The 16,813-nt window shown below is 43.1% G+C and overlaps 1 protein-coding gene and 1 long non-coding RNA gene across 6 annotated transcripts in view; one reads left to right on the forward strand and one right to left on the reverse strand.

Annotated features, from left to right (window-relative positions):
* The window catches only part of rapgef5a (Rap guanine nucleotide exchange factor (GEF) 5a), a 242,463-nt gene that overhangs the window by 96,050 nt on the left and 129,600 nt on the right, over positions 1-16,813 (reverse strand). The window lies entirely within an intron of this gene.
* Positions 1-16,813, forward strand: part of LOC138751519 (uncharacterized) — a 34,162-nt gene that overhangs the window by 5,874 nt on the left and 11,475 nt on the right. The gene's annotated exons all lie outside the window — the stretch shown is intronic.

Raw genomic sequence — 16,813 nt, forward strand, 5'->3', positions numbered from 1 at the left:
ACTGCCCAGTGGGATGGGGGACAGAACCTCTCCCTGCTCAGAGGGACAGGGGGACCGAGGGATGGTGCGTCTCCCTGTCCAGTAGGATGGGGAATAGGATGTCTCCCTCCCCAGCGGGCTGGGGACTGGGTAATGAGATAGAGGATGGAGACCTCTCCCTGCCCAACAGGACGGGGACCAGAGGACAGGGACATCTCCCTGGCCAGCGGGACAGAGGACGGGGATGTCTCCCTGCCTAGTGGGATGCTTTAACCACTTTAACACTTCGTCGAAATTGGCAGGGTCGGCAAAAAAGGTGGCACATTAAATTAATTGTTGGATTTATATAATATTGAACTAAATCAGTGATTTCTGTTCAAATATTACAACCAAAGGTGACAGCGATCATTTGAACTTTAATGTCATAGTTTCTAATCATGGTTATACTGTGATTTTGCATTATCAAGCTTTATTAATAAATAAAAGCCTAATTTGCTCCTTCGTTACAGGGGTATTTGCAACAGTTGTAGAAAGCATGTAATGTATAAATTGTTTCGTATGAAAACCCAGCAAAACAAATGGGAGAAGCTGAATTCTCGTTTGTAAATTGAGGTTTAAAATCACAGTGCTGGAGGAATTCAGCAGGTCTTGCAGTGTCTGTAGGGGGTATTACTGATGTTTTGGGCCTGAGCCCTCCCTCAATGTATCTTTACCACCTGTGGACACTACGAGACTGGGTGAGTTCCTCCAGCATTTCTGTGTTTTACCACAGTCACAGCGTCAGACGAAGAGTGGGGACCGTGGAGCAGGGGAGCAAGGTCGGGTAGGGGCCCTTACTATAGCTCAGTCTAGGGCCTGGGTACTAGTTAATCTGCCACTGGAGCCATGTGTTCATCAGCAGACACGGTAACAAGATAGATCCTGATCTACAGAATGGCCTTCGATTTCACAGCCCACATGAGAGCAGAACTTTTACCCCCATCTGTAGTGAGCATAGTGGCACAGGAATGAAGGTGGAAGGAGGGGGGCACACCTTTGTTAGTGAGTTGCCCATCATTTTTCTAATCTGCTAAACCAGCATGTGCAATGCCTAATCCCTAATCATCAACATCTTTCATCTTGCATTCCTTCTCCTGCTGATCATTTATTTGACCACTACTAACACAAAGTAAATAGAACATGGAGCACAGTACAGGCCCTTTGGCCCTCAATATTGTGCTGATCTATACAAACATAACAAAAAAAAACCCCTCAATTTTTCTTTCACCTATGTGACTGCCCCAATTGTTCCAGCCTTCACCACCACCCCAGGCAATACATTCCAGGCACCCACAACTCTCGATGTAAAAAACACAAAGATGTCTCCCCTGATGTCTCCCCTAAACTTTCCTCCTTTCACTTTGTACAGATGCCATCTAGTGTTTGTTATTCCTGGCCTGGGAAAAAGGCACTGGCTGTCTACCTTATCTATCTATGCCTCTCAGAATCTTCCAGAGCACTATTAGGTCACCTCTCATCCTTCTTTGCTCCAATGAGCTAACCTTACTTCATAAGATTTATTTTCCAATCCAGGCAAGATCCTGGTAAATCTCTGCACTCTCTCCATCGCAAAATCAAAAATCAAAGAATGCCATATTTCATGTAACTATGCACTTATTAGTCTTGCAACTCCTGACTGGGCAGATTGAGGAGCTGGATGCACACTGAATCATTCTGGATGCTGAAGATACGAAATTCAGTGAGGTGGTATTGCAAATATATCGATCAGGACATTCAGTCCCTTGATGCTGTTGTGCCATTAAGTAGTCATGGGCTTATCTGATAGTAACCTCAGTTTGAATTTATCTTTCCCTATCAAGAATTTCATTTTCCATTTCAGACTGCCTATTTGAAACTCTTCAGACTCTAATGTCATAAATCCATGTGTGACCTCACTCTCTGGGAATCCACAGCTCTCCATTTTCGTCTTACCTGAATTTATCAGGATGATAAATCCAGGTATATTGTCAAGTTTATTATCGTCTGATTGCACAAGTACAACCTGATGAAGCTGCGTTCTTTGATCCTCTGTGCAAAACATGCAGACACACAACCAGACATAATACATTTACAGACAGACAATACTTATGCAGGACAAGTATTCATATATACAAATAAATAAATATTGTTTTGTAACTATGAGAGTCTCCCTAAACAGATTTGGATTGTCAGACCACAAATGTCTCATCCCAGAATTTGATTTCCAACTCCCTAATCCTGGCCCTGCTCATCCTTGTTCCTTCCAAAGACATGGATTTGATGCTGAAGCTTTTGAAACAAGGAAGAAAATTACAATATGCACGATCTTCTGCAGATAAACAACTTTTCTCACAATTAGTTCTTTGTCTATAGTGGAATATACAAAAGTGCTGGAAGAACTCAACAGGTCACACAGCACCCACAGGAAGTGAAAGGCAGTTGATGGTAGACTTTGTACAATGGAGTTTTCTTTTTCTCATTTGGAAATAATGACCAATTCATGGGAGCCTTGATAACTCTGATAACTGGCAAGAGTTTCAAGAAATTTGCCAAATATGATGAATTGCCTGCAGCCACATAGATTGAATTCCTATCAAGGTGCCTTCATGCAACAAAAATAGTTTAGCTAATTTTTTTATCGATCAACAAAATATTATATGACATGTAAAAAAGAAAATGATCAGTAGCCAATAAATAGGACTATTCAACTTTTCCTTGGAAAATAATATTTCATGCAGATATTTGGGATTGTCTTGAGTTGGAAGATATCCATGAACAGTTTAGAAAGACACCACGCTCAAAAGAGCATTGAGAAAAGACTGAAGTCCTTTATGTATGGCAGCTAATTAATGCATTTAGAATGAGATAGGAGAGACTTCAAATCATGATTTTTCACATTTATATGTACCAACAGAATAACTTTAGCTGCTAAAGGTTTTACAAACCCGTGTTGATTTGTGATTATTTTATCTAACATTTTATGTCCAGAGCAGCTTACCACAATACTATTTTGTGGAATAGATTGTAAAACTTGCTAGTAAGCTGCCAGATGGTCTTCAATTATTGATGTAAAAAATGCTGGTTGTGCCTTAAGGTGCCAGCATTTAAGTGAGGGGTCTAAACTTGGAATAAAGCCAATGCATTATTTCTGCAATGTCTCCCAACACTGCATTGATTCTTTCTTTCTTTTTCTTTGGCTTGGCTTCGCGGACGAAGATTTATGGAGGGGGTAAAAAGTCCACGTCAGCTGCAGGCTCGTTTATGGCTGACAAGTCCGATGCGGGACAGGCAGACACAGTTGCAGCGGTTGCAGGGGAAAATTGGTTGGTTGGGGTTGGGTGTTGGGTTTTTCCTCCTTTGCCTTTTGTCAGTGAGGTGGGCTCTGCGGTCTTCTTCAAAGGAGGTTTGCTGCCCGCCAAACTGTGAGGCGCCAAGATGCACGGTTTGAGGCGTTATCAGCCCACTGGCGGTGGTCAATGTGGCAGGCACCAAGAGATTTCTTTAGGCAGTCCTTGTACCTTTTCTTTGGTGCACCTCTGTCACGGTGGCCAGTGGAGAGCTCGCCATATAACACGATCTTGGGAAGGCGATGGTCCTCCATTCTGGAGACGTGACCCATCCAACGCAGCTGGATCTTCAGCAGCGTGGACTCGATGCTGTCGACCTCTGCCATCTCGAGTACTTCGACGTTAGGGATGAAAGCGCTCCAATGGATGTTGAGGATGGAGCGGAGACAACGCTGGTGGAAGTGTTCTAGGAGCCGTAGGTGGTGCCGGTAGAGGACCCATGATTCGGAGCCGAACAGGAGTGTGGGTATGACAACGGCTCTGTATACGCTTATCTTTGTGAGGTTTTTCAGTTGGTTGTTTTTCCAGACTCTTTTGTGTAGTCTTCCAAAGGCGCTATTTGCCTTGGCGAGTCTGTTGTCTATCTCATTGTCGATCCTTGCATCTGATGAAATGGTGCAGCCGAGATAGGTAAACTGGTTGACCGTTTTGAGTTTCGTGTGCCCGATGGAGATGTGGGGGGGCTGGTAGTTATGGTGGGGAGCTGGCTGATGGAGGACCTCAGTTTTCTTCAGGCTGACTTCCAGGCCAAACATTTTGGCAGTTTCCGCAAAGCAGGACGTCAAGCGCTGAAGAGCTGGCTCTGAATGGGCAACTAAAGCGGCATCATCTGCAAAGAGTAGTTCACGGACAAGTTTCTCTTGTGTCTTGGTGTGAGCTTGCAGGCGCCTCAGATTGAAGAGACTGCCATCCGTGCGGTACCTGATGTAAACAGCGTCTTCATTGTTGGGGTCTTTCATGGCTTGGTTCAGCATCATGCTGAAGAAGATTGAAAAGAGGGTTGGTGCGAGAACACAGCCTTGCTTCACGCCATTGTTAATGGAGAAGTGTTCAGAGAGCTCATTGCTGTATCTGACCCGACCTTGTTGGTTTTCGTGCAGTTGAATAATCATGTTGAGGAACTTTGGGGGACATCCGATGCGCTCTAGTATTTGCCAAAGCCCTTTCCTGCTCACGGTGTCGAAGGCTTTGGTGAGGTCAACAAAGGTGATGTAGAGTCCTTTGTTTTGTTCTCTGCACTTTTCTTGGAGCTGTCTGAGGGCAAAGACCATGTCAGTAGTTCCTCTGTTTGCACTGTGATTCTGGGAGAATTATCTCGGCGACACTAGGTATTATTCTATTTAGTAGAATCCTAGCGAAGATTTTGCCTGCAATGGAGAGCAACGTGATTCCCCTGTAGTTTGAGCAGTCTGATTTCTCACCTTTGTTTTTGTATAGGGTGATGATGGTGGCATCACGAAGATCCTGAGGCAGTTTTCCTTGGTCCCAACAAAGCTTGAAAAACTCATGCAGTTTGGCATGCAGAGTTTTGCCGCCAGCCTTCCAGACCTCTGGGGGGATTCCATCCATACCTGCTGCTTTGCCACTTTTCAGTTGGTCGATTGCCTTATATGTCTCATCCAGGGTGAGAACCTCATCCAGCTCTAGCCTTAGGGGCTGTTGAGGGAGCTGGAGCAGGGCGGAATCTTGGACTGAGCGGTTGGCACTGAAAAGAGATTGGAAGTGTTCTGACCATCGGTTGAGGATGGAGATCTTTTCGCTGAGGAGGACTTTGCCGTCTGAGCTGCGCAGCGGGCTTTGGACTCAGGGTGAGGGGCCGTACACAGCCTTTAGAGCCTCGTAGAAATCCCTGAAGTCGCCAATGTCCACGCAATGTTACAAGCAAGTTAAAACACATACCAGAATGTAGAGGAGAATAGCGACTAGACTGAAAAGGTCAAGTAAACAGCATATTAGGGTTTTATTACTATTTCTATTACATATTTAGAAAAAAAATCTCATAAAGCCTGCTTCAATCAAAATTGTCAGTTTTCAGTGGGTTTTACTATGTCTTGATCTTAATTGTGTGAAAATACCAAGGTTTTAAAAGAACTACTGTGGCGATGCACATTATTGATGGCCGGCTCCGGGTGTTACGTGCACGCCATCGGAGCAGCCATATCAAAGATGGCGTCATGCAGCCTTCTTTTCCAGTAGAAGCTCGGGGACCGCATGCACCCAGGTAGTGAATTTACATCACGATTACAAGATTCCTGGCATGAAGGGGCGGGAGCCTTAAAAGCAGCAGCACACTTGTCAAAATAAAGCTCACAAGTTCCAACGAGCCCACTGACTGCTGGCTTTGTTCTTTAACTCGGTTAGCACGCTGGGTACACTATCAAATTAAATTATGAAAATAAAATCGTGGATATTTTCACAATTTGAAAAACAGTTCCAGTCCCGTCATCTTGCCATAACATTCACGCGGGATGTATCCAATGATGAAGAATGGACAAACGTAAGTCTGAGAAAGGACTGCCAGAGGAGGTACAACACAGGTCTAGCAACCCCAAGGTTATAACTTTTGAATTCATTGAATAAAATTTAATTCATCTGGAATTAGGGGATGTAACGCGCCTGAATGCATTCAAATGGCCAGCAGACACAATCGTCCTCAGGTGAATCTGAGGTAAGGCAGGAAAACCAGGGTTTATATTGGGGTAGGTGAGGGTGGAGCCAGGGAAAGAGCCAGCCATCTGAACAATACATAGGTAGTGAATTCCAGTTCACTGTATTCAACCCTTCCTTCAGAACTTAGAATGCAGGTGAAAAACAAAATTAATATTTTACAAATATTTACAAGTCTGTCAGGGGGACTGGTAATTCAGGTTGAGCACCACAGTACTGGAGGACTATGGGCATGTTTAGGCAGGAGATGGTGAACAGAAATCATGAATATTTGTCAATGACATTGAGAAAGTACACGTTTCTGTTGGTGGAAGGGAGGGGACCCTTGAAATTGATACTGAGTCATTCGAAGGAGTGGGATGCCTTTATCAGGTGCACTTTGTTGGGGTGGTAGAAGTGTGGCTTGCACTCCGTGAAGATCTGGCAGGATCTGGTCATTTTCCTGATGTCCTAAATGGAATAGGGCAGGTTGTGTGCCTTAATGAAATGAGGCACGCGGATGATGCCTGGGTGGCAAAGCTCATCGTGTAGTGACCACAACTGGCCAGTGTGTGCAGAGGCACAGCTTTCTCTTGACAGGGCATCTGGAGGTTCATTGAGAGTACCTGGCCTGTATGCTACATCTTAATTATTGGTGAAGAGTTTGAATCTCCATCTGGCGATCTTATCATTCTTTATTTTGCCACTTTTTGTGTAATTTAAACATAAATGCCATCGATTGCTGGTCAGTGAAGAGTGTAAATTTTCTGTTGGTCAGGTAATGCCTCCAGTGCCTGATGGCCTCTACAATGGCTTGAACCTTTTCTCCACAGGTGGGTTCCGAGGCTTGTGGCCTTATAGGATGAAGGAGAAAAAGGCAACCAGCCTGCCTGCCTGGTTAAGGGTAGCGGCCAGAGCTTTGTCAGAGGAATCGCTGTCCACCTGGAAGGGTGCATTCTTGTCCACTGAATGCATGGTGGTCTTTGCGATGTAGCTCCAAATGTAGTCGAAAGGTGTCTGGGCTTTGGTCAACAATGGGAAAGAGGTGGGCTTTAAGTGGGAGCGAACCTTATCTGTGTGGTGAGGGACCCACTGGGCGTAGTAGGAGAAGAAGCCCAGGCACCTCCTTAAGGTTTTCATGGTCCTTGGGATCGGTAGATCTAACAGGGGGCACATTCGATTGGGGTCAGGGTCAATGACACCATTCTCCACCACATAGCCCAAAATCGCCAGATGCTTCATCTGGAACACGCACTTAATGGAGATGTACGAGGGGTTCAGGGCCTTAACAATGTGGAGAAACCTATGGAGGTTGACGTCATGGTCTTACAGAGAGTGTCCACAAATGGTGACGTTATCGAGATAGGGGTAGGTGGCCTTCAATCAGTACTCATTGATCATTTTGTCCATCTGTCTCTAAAAGACCAAGACCCCATTGGTGATGCTGAAAGGGACCTTCCAGAACTGATAGAGCTGTCTGTCTGCCTCAAATGCTTGTAGGGGCAGTCCTCAGAATGGATCGGTAACCGATGGTATGCAGCTTTCAGATTGATGGTCGAATAGACCCGATATTGCACAATTTTGTTGACCATGTCTGAAATTCGAGGGAGGGGGGTATATGTCCACGAGTGTGAAACGATTAATTGTTTGGCTGTAGTCAATCACTAGCCTGGACTTTTCTTCCCCTTTCACGACTACCACCTGGGCTCTCCATCGGCTGTTGCTAGGCTCAAGGATGTTTTCTGTATCTTTTCTGTATCTCAGCTCAAATAAATTCCTGATCCCCCACACTGTATCACCTGCTCTTTGTAGCTATTGGTTTGCAATCAGGAGTTAGATTCAGAAATGTTAGGGGAGGGGGGGGGGAAATCAATATTTAGGGTAGAGAGTCCACATGTGGCATCCTGCTTTTGGGACAATCCATTCTGTTATGTGATTGGAGGGAGTGGGCTAGAGAACTCCATGGTCACACTTTTAAGGTGACAGAGAAAGTCTAAGCCCAGCATCAAAGGAGCCCACAAATCCTTCAGTACAATCGGAACTTACAAAACCACCCCCCCACTTTTTCAGTTAGATGTACTATACAATACCCCTGGATTGTCACAGAGTGTGAGTACGAATCTAGGAAAATACAATAGTCCATCGCGTAAACTCTTAAGTTGTACCGCAGAGTCGTCGCAGAGTTTATAAAGCTCTCCGTGGAGCCAATGTATACTAAGCAATTAGTCAAATGTCCATTTACTCTCACCTCCATTGTTGAGTTATTCAATTAGTGAGGTATTGCCTGATCCAGGATGACTGATGCCAGAGCTCCAAAAATTCGGTCGCTCCCCATGCTGACGTGGCTTCCCGCAATGCTTCACTTCTGGTTGCGGGTCCCGTCACGCAGCGCAGCAAGACACTGGCAGTGAACAGCACGGAGGCAGAGGCCAGCACTTTGGGACTTAGCATGAGTCAAGCAATGATTCAGGGGTTGCACACACAGTCGCCCTCTTTGGGTTCCCTTTAGTCTGGCAGACCTTCACCCAGTGCCCCTGCTTACTGCATCCTGTGAACATGGAGTCCTTCGTGGGACATTGGGCTCAGGGGTCCTGAGCCTGTCCATAAAAGTAGCATCCCTGGTCACGCGCAGCCGCAGCAGTCGGTGCTGGAGCTTTGGGGGTCGCCAGAGCCCCAATGACAGTCCTCTGAAAAGAGGTTGTCAGCTCCCAGTTGGGCCTGCTCAAGTGCTTTCACCTGCTCCAGGAATTCAAGCAACTGACAGCCTCAAGCAATGGGTAAAAATATTGCAGAAAAGAAAGTGGTAAAAAAAAAGGTAAGTTTAAAATTGGCATGCCTTGCCAATCACGCAATCACATGCAAATGGAAAATCTTTGGCTTGGCTTCGCGGACGAAGATTTATGGAGGAGGTAAAAAGTCCACGTCAGCTGCAGGCTCGTTTGTGGCTGACAAGTCCGATGCGGGACAGGCAGACACGATTGCAGCGGTTGCAGGGGAAAATTGGTTGGTTGGGGTTGGGTGTTTCCTCCTTTGCCTTTTGTCAGTGAGGTGGGCTCTGCGGTCTTCTTCAAAGGAGGTTGCTGCCCGCCAAACTGTGAGGCGCCAAGATGCACGGTTTGAGGCGTTATCAGCCCACTGGCGGTGGTCAATGTGGCAGTCACCAAGAGATTTCTTTAGGCAGTCCTTGTACCTTTTCTTTGGTGCACCTCTGTCACGGTGGCCAGTGGAGAGCTCGCCATATAACACGATCTTGGGAAGGCGATGGTCCTCCATTCTGGAGACGTGACCCATCCAGCGCAGCTGGATCTTCAGCAGCGTGGACTCGATGCTGTCGACCTCTGCCATCTCGAGTACTTCGACGTTAGGGATGTAAGCGCTCCAATGGATGTTGAGGATGGAGCGGAGACAACGCTGGTGGAAGCGTTCTAGGAGCCGTAGGTGGTGCCGGTAGAGGACCCATGATTCGGAGCCGAACAGGAGTGTGGGTATGACAACGGCTCTGTATACGCTTATCTTTGTGAGGTTTTTCAGTTGGTTGTTTTTCCAGACTCTTTTGTGTAGTCTTCCAAAGGCGCTATTTGCCTTGGCGAGTCTGTTGTCTATCTCATTGTTTGGCCTGGAAGTCAGCCTGAAGAAAACTGAGGTCCTCCATCAGCCAGCTCCCCACCATGATTACCAGCCCCCCCACATCTCCATCGGGCACACAAAACTCAAAACGGTCAACCAGTTTACCTATCTCGGCTGCACCATTTCATCAGATGCAAGGATCGACAATGAAATGGAAAATACACTGATCCATAATCTACCAATCCCCATAGGCGAAATTAAATATAGATGAAGAGCACATAGTAGGGAACTGTTGCAAAGGAAGAAATATATTGAATGAGAATTTTTAAAAATACTGGATTTAGAAACTGATGTAGATGAAAATTGTCCATACATTGCTAAGTTTATTATTTATATTAATGATCTGAATGATAATGTGGTAAATTGGATCAGCAGGTTTGCAGATGACACAAAGATTGGAGGTGTTTTAGATAGCGAAGAAGGTTTTAAAATCTTGCAGAGAGATCTGGAACAGTTGGAAAAATGGATTGAAAAATGGCAGATGGAATTTAATGCAGATAAGTGTGCATTTTGGATGGGCAAACCAAGAAAGGGCATACACGGTAAATGGTAGGGCACTGAGGAGTGTGGTAGAACAGAGGGATCTGGGAATACATATATGTAATTTCCTGAAAGTGGAGTCACAGGTTTTGGCATATTGACCTTCATAAATCAGATTTTGAGTATAGAAGTTGGGATGTTGTGGTAAAGTTGTATAAGACATTGGTGAGGTCAAAATTGGAATATTGTATGCAGTTTTGGTCGTCAAACTACAGGAAAGATATCAATAAGATGGAAAGAGTGCAGAGAAGATTTTCGAGGATGTTGCTCAGACTTCAGGAACTGGGTTACAGGGAAAGATTAAACAGATTAGAATTTATTCTGTAGAAAATGAGGGAAGAGTTGATCAAAATATTTAAAATTATGAGGGGTAGGTAGGTTTTTCCACTGATGGTAGGTGAGATATAAACCAGAGGACATGGGTTAAGGGTGAAAGGGGAAAAGTTTAAGAGAAACATAAGGAGGAACTTTTTCACTCAGAAAGTGGTGGGAGTGGGAATGATGGATTGGCAAACACGAGAAGGGCCAAAGAGCCTGTTTACGTGCTGCAGTGTTTATGGTTCTAAGATGTTCTATTGAATGGTTAATATTTAAATAGGAGAGGGATATAAAAGATTCAAAAGAACTCGTACGCTGCACTCATTTTATTTCTTGCGTAAACCTCTTCCTCATTGAAGGGAAATTCAAATCATATTTTAAATACAAAAGAGCCACTAAGATAGCTTACATTATGGACCAATCCGTTATATTTATGTTGGTGCTTAATATTTCTGGGAGACTTAATGAGATATTATATAGTTGCCAAACCTTATTGATAGCTTTAAAGTTTGTTTTGGGAATTTAGATTTTGCCTTAAAAATCAACAATCCCAGTTTTAATTTGTCTGATCATTAAGGAAAGAGTTAAGATAAAGCAATAGAATTTAGCTCTCATTTATTTATTTAATGATAGTGTACAGGTGTGAATAAATAGCTAAAAGTTAAAAAAAAAGGAGATCCAGATTCTGCTTATTCCTTGAAGAAGGCCTCAGGCCCGAAATGTCGGCAATATATCATTGTCTCTTATGGACACTGAAAGACTAACTGGTGGAGTTGCTCCGGCATTTTTGGTGTGCTTTTACAACAATCACAGTGTCTGCAAACTTTCATGTTTCACTCACATCTAGAAATATCTCCTGTCTATAATCTAGGCCATTAAAAGAACAGCTCAGTTAAACACCTCATATCCAGCACCTACGGGGATTGGTAGATGCCGGAGAAGTGTGTTTCCCTTTGCTTGAGAATGTGTGTTGCATAAATAGAGAACTAACAGTGAGGTGCGCAAATTTTAAACTTGTGAATTGTTTACCCATTTATTTCTTGCAATTGCTTGTTGGTGCTTGAAGTCGCTGGTTGTATAAATTCTGGATAACAGGGATTTTGAGCATATGTATACCATGTTTTGCTTTGTTCTTTTTCTCAATCTGTTACTTTATTTGTGTCAAAAGCAGTTCCACAGGCAATTTATAAACAAACGGTGCATGGTAGCTTTAATCATCCTGTTTATTGTTTCTGCTGTAATATTGTTGCAAAGTTATTTTGAATGATGCTAGAAGATATTTTGGCTTCACCATATAAACTAGGAACTGAAAGTTCAGGTGTCTATAACTATAAAAGGTTTTCTTTTGTATTGTTAAAATTAAGGAGATGAGTGATAAGCTTCCAGTCCTCGATTATAACGCTGAAACATTGTGGAATATTAATGGCTGTTTGATTATATATTTTCATCAATTAGTTTCAGTATACTAAAGGCACATTTGTGATTTTTGAATATTCAAAACCAAAATCTGAATTTTCAAATGAAATTGTCTGTTAAATAAGATTGTTATTTTCTGATGTTGAATGTTACAGTGTGAACATGGCATCATGTCAATGAAAATATTATGTATCATGCATATGTTTCACATACATTTCACATGAAAATATAGAATCGCAAGAAAGTCATTATTTAGAGAATGCATCAGAATCAGGATTTATTGCCATGAACAAGTCATGAAATTCTTTGTGGCAGCATCAAACATGCAAACATTCATATTATAACCATCTTACAACATTACTATAAAAAAATAAAAATAACAGGGCATGAAAAGTAAGGCAGTGTCTTTGGTTCATTGATTATTCAGGATTCTGATGGCAGCCTGGAAGAAGCTGTCCTTGTGCCATTGAGTGCTTATCTTTAGGCTTCTGTACTTTCCCCCCCAATAGTAGCAGAGTGAAGAGGGCATGGCCTGGGTGGTGGGGTCTTTGAGGATAGAGGCTGTTTTTTTTTTAAGACACTGCCTCATGTAGATGTCCTCAATGGAGTGAGGTCTGGTGCCTGTGATGCTGCAGGCCAAATTAGCCACCCTCTGGAGTTTATTCTTGTCCAGAGAGTTGGTGCCTCCATACCAAGCAATGATGCAACCATCCCGAAGGCTCCCCACAGTAAACCTGTAGAAGTTTATGAGAGCCTTCAGTGACATACCAAATCTCCTCTGACATTTCACAAAGTATGGCCACTAGTGAGCAGTCTTTGTGATTGGATCAACATGGAGGCTGCAGGACAGATCATCGGAGATGTTGACACCCAAGAATTTGAGTTCTTGACCCTCTCCACTAGTGAGCCCTCGATGAGGACTGGGTCATGTTCCCCGGATTTCCTCATGAAGTCCACAGTCATCTCCTTGGTTCTGCTGACATTGAGCACAAGATTGTTGTCGTTACACCATTCAACGGGCTGATCTATCTCCCTCCTGAAAACTTCCTCGTTGCTCTTTGTGATTTTGCCAATAACTGTGAATAGTAAGCTTGTAGATAGCACTGGAATTCTGCCTGGCCACACAGTCATGGGTGTATAACGAGCAGAGCAGTGGGCTCCTTGGGGGTGTGCCTGCATTGATAATCAGGGAGGAGGAGACGTTGTTCCCAATTCGTACTGACTGTGGTCTTCCAATGAGAAAGTCAAGATCCAGTTTCAGAGTGGGGTACAGAGGCCTAAAGTTTGTAGCTTCTTGACCAGCACTGAGGAAATAATGGTACTGAAGACCAAGCTGTAGTCGATGAAGAGCTGAATATGTATGAGTTGCTGTTTTCGAGGTGATCCAGAGCTGATTGGAGAATCAGTGATGTTGCATCTGCTGTGGAGCATTTGTAATGACAGGTGAATTGCATTTTGTCCAGATCTTCACTTAGGTACATGTTAATTCTGGCCCTGACCAGCCTCTCAAAGTATTTCATCACAGTAGAAGTTAATGTTACTGGGCAGTGTCATTGAGGCAGCTCACACTACTCTTCTTGGGTACTGGGATGATTGATGCCCTTTTGAAGCAGGGTATCATGCCCTGTAAACAATGGGAGTAAGTAATTCAATGACTGATGAAAAGAAGCTCAAAGGCTGGTCTCAATCTAGATGAGTGTTCCCATCATTCAATTTGTTTACATAATATTAGTCACAAAATTAAAAGTAATAATATTTATATTATTTTGTCATTGGAAGTTCCTCAGAGATTTTGTACTTTTAAGACAATTCATCTGTGGATGAATTATACATGAGATACAGCTGCAGATCTGCTGTACTCTGGTTCTAACATTAACTCGACTAAAATCAATATAATCAAATTTCATAACCAGGGTACATCATGCAAGCTCCACTTATTGCACATTTAAAGTGGACAGCAAAAGATAAATTTGATGTTAGGGCTAGGGGACACAAGGAATCATGGAAAGGAAAGACTAAAGACATTAGGAAAATGCAAAACAGTTTGTGAATTTAAAAGAGGGTTGTAAGTGATAAGTAGAAATTGAGATGACCCAAAGACCCCCTGCAGAACTTCTCCCTTCCCTGCATGAACATAAATCTGAGTATTCACATTAGCTTCATTGCATCATTCTCCTGCCAGGTAAATGACATTTCCAGTCAATCATTGAGATAGTAAAACCAAAATTCTACACTGAAGTTGCAGACTTGGAAATTCAGACAGTTTTTCTTCCATTCTTGTGTATGTGAACATTGTTATTTTTCAGAGCAGAATTAAAATACCTGTATAATGATTTCTGGCACTAATCAAGCCATTTTGGAATTCAAAGCAATAAACAATCTGCTGGAGTTGAGCAACATCAGTGAGAGAAAACAAATTATCAATGTTTCGAGCTCGAAACCTTCACCAAGATTGAGTGGTTAGAGATAGCTGATATAACATGGATAGGGGGGAGGGGTTGGACAGAGGACAGTAAGGATTGGAGAACCAGGGTGGGGTGAAGAATGACAGATAGAGGCAGTTGAATGACTCACTGAGTTCAATCAGTCGATTGTTTGTTACTCCAGATTCCAGCATCTGCAGTCTCTTTTATGTTAGCTCATACCTTGACAAAGATAAAGTACATTGTTTGACCTGCTGAGTTTCTCCAGCATTGTGTTTTCCTTCATTCATGGTATCAGCAAACTTTCGTGTTTTACATATGCAGTCTCTTGGATCTACTCTGAAGTTCAACTTGGCAAAAAAAAGGCGCAGAAGTGAGGGTACATCAGTCAGCTCCTCATGCCTGGTCCATCATTCAATGTTTGTGGCTGGTCCTTTATTTCAATATCATGCTCCTGCACTTACACCATATCTCTAATATTTCTGATTACAAATCAGACCCTTCCAGATGATGCATTTTCTACATCAGATGCCAATCTGATTTTGAGGCTTGCCGCTGTTGGAACCTTGCAGAACATGAAGATTCCGATAAAATGTCATTGACCTGAAATGTTAACTTTCTATTTCACTCTGTGGATGCTGCCTGACCTGATGACTATTTCTAGCGTGGTTTTCAAACTGCCTCCATGAACACACATTCCACCTTAAGTATTTCAGATGCCATCAGTGCTCTGTGATTAGTAAGGGATTGCTTAAGGTGGCATGTGAGTGGGAAGGGAAGGTTGAGAATCACTGCTCAAGACCCAATTGTTATTGAACTATTTTGCTTGAGAAAAATTGTCATTGGCCCATTTCCTTTGGAGTTATGAAACTGTGCACATAACAAGTCAATTAGGTATGATTAAAACAGTGGTTTTCACACTTTTTCTTTCCACCACATACCACCTTAAGCAATCCCTTACTAATCACAGAGCACCTAATGCATAGGGAATACTTAAAGTGGTATGTGAGTTTGGGGGCAGTTTGGAAACCACTGATTTAGCATTGTTGCATTCTCTGTAATTCCTTTAACTTGCCTACCCAGGTTCTCACCTGGCATTAGGAACCAGTTAGGTCTCTTTATATACTATTCCCTCCTCCTCACATGCCTATTCTATTACTCCAACTATTCTGCTCCTTTCACTGCCTCCCAAGATTTTTTAACAACCAGTCCTACAAGCAGATTTCATTTTTCATCTCACCCTAAATCCTCTCCCAGGCTTTGTTTCTAGCTCATCAGGTCATTCCCATGACCCTATAGCACCCTTCTTCTCTAATGACCACTCACCAGCCCAACCCTCTGCACTTCTCTCTCATGCTCTTGCTCAGTTTAGAACATTCCACATCTGGACAACCTCCAGCTCCAGACATATCTTCTATTGTCCTTCCAGCATGATGCAATTCACAAAGGAAAGGCCTCTGCTCTGCACTTCCCATTCAGACATTTCCCACCTGACTATCACCAGGGTCGAGCCTAAGAGAGTTGAGGTGATGCCTCATAATAACCATTAAATGTACCCGTGTGCATGAAGATAAAGTCATGATCGTGACATTCAGAAACAGGCCTGTCAATTCACCGTCTTTGCCAGCAATCTTTCAATATTCTTACCATTTCCCTGCATCTCGTCCATAGCCTTGATTCAAGTGCTCTTCAAAATACTTAAACATGGTTGCAATGCCTGCCACTCAGATGGTGAGTTCCAGATTTCAGCCTCCCTCTTGATGAAAAAAACTCTTCCTTGAATCCCCTCTAAATCTCCTACTTCCAATGTCTTTTGGTCTAACTACCTTTGATGAGAGGAAAAGATTCTCACCACCACCTTATAAATCAAGACCCCTGTCAATGTTCCCTGTGCTATGGGAAACATAGCTAGTCTATCTCTTTTCATGACTAAAACAGTTCATTCCCAGCAACATCCTGCTATCACATGCCCGTCAACATTGTGGCACAGGAACATCTCTTCCTCACTCAGACGTAGCATACACGTATCAGGAGAAGCTAGCCAGAAGCAAATCCTAGTTTTAGAAGGATGCAGACTGTAGGTGAGGTGGAAGCAAGCTCCTCTCCACCCTGATCCAGGCCTCCTCCCCACACAGCACTGTTTATTCTAAAACTAACAGGATTTAGTATTTTTCCAACATTATTCACAAATCTGACAAATAAACTCAAAACCCAAAGTCAGTTTTCAATTCATTCCCTACAATCCCACAGACTTGACTATTATGTCAGAATTCAAAATTCAAACTTTTCGAATAACCAGAGAATTTAATAATTCAGCTTCAAGTGCAGCAATGGAATGTAACTGACCCACTGCATGATGAAGGAAGTATCTGTTTAAATGAGTTTAATGGGGCCATTATATCTGCAGATTGATTTCTGGCATGATATTCATCACCATTTAAAGTTCAACATAATGAATGACTTGCATTTACCTTAATTCTGAATCGTGTTTGTTTTCTT

Source organism: Narcine bancroftii, chromosome 1 (assembly GCF_036971445.1).
Source record: "Narcine bancroftii isolate sNarBan1 chromosome 1, sNarBan1.hap1, whole genome shotgun sequence".
NCBI classification, from domain to species: domain Eukaryota; kingdom Metazoa; phylum Chordata; class Chondrichthyes; order Torpediniformes; family Narcinidae; genus Narcine; species Narcine bancroftii.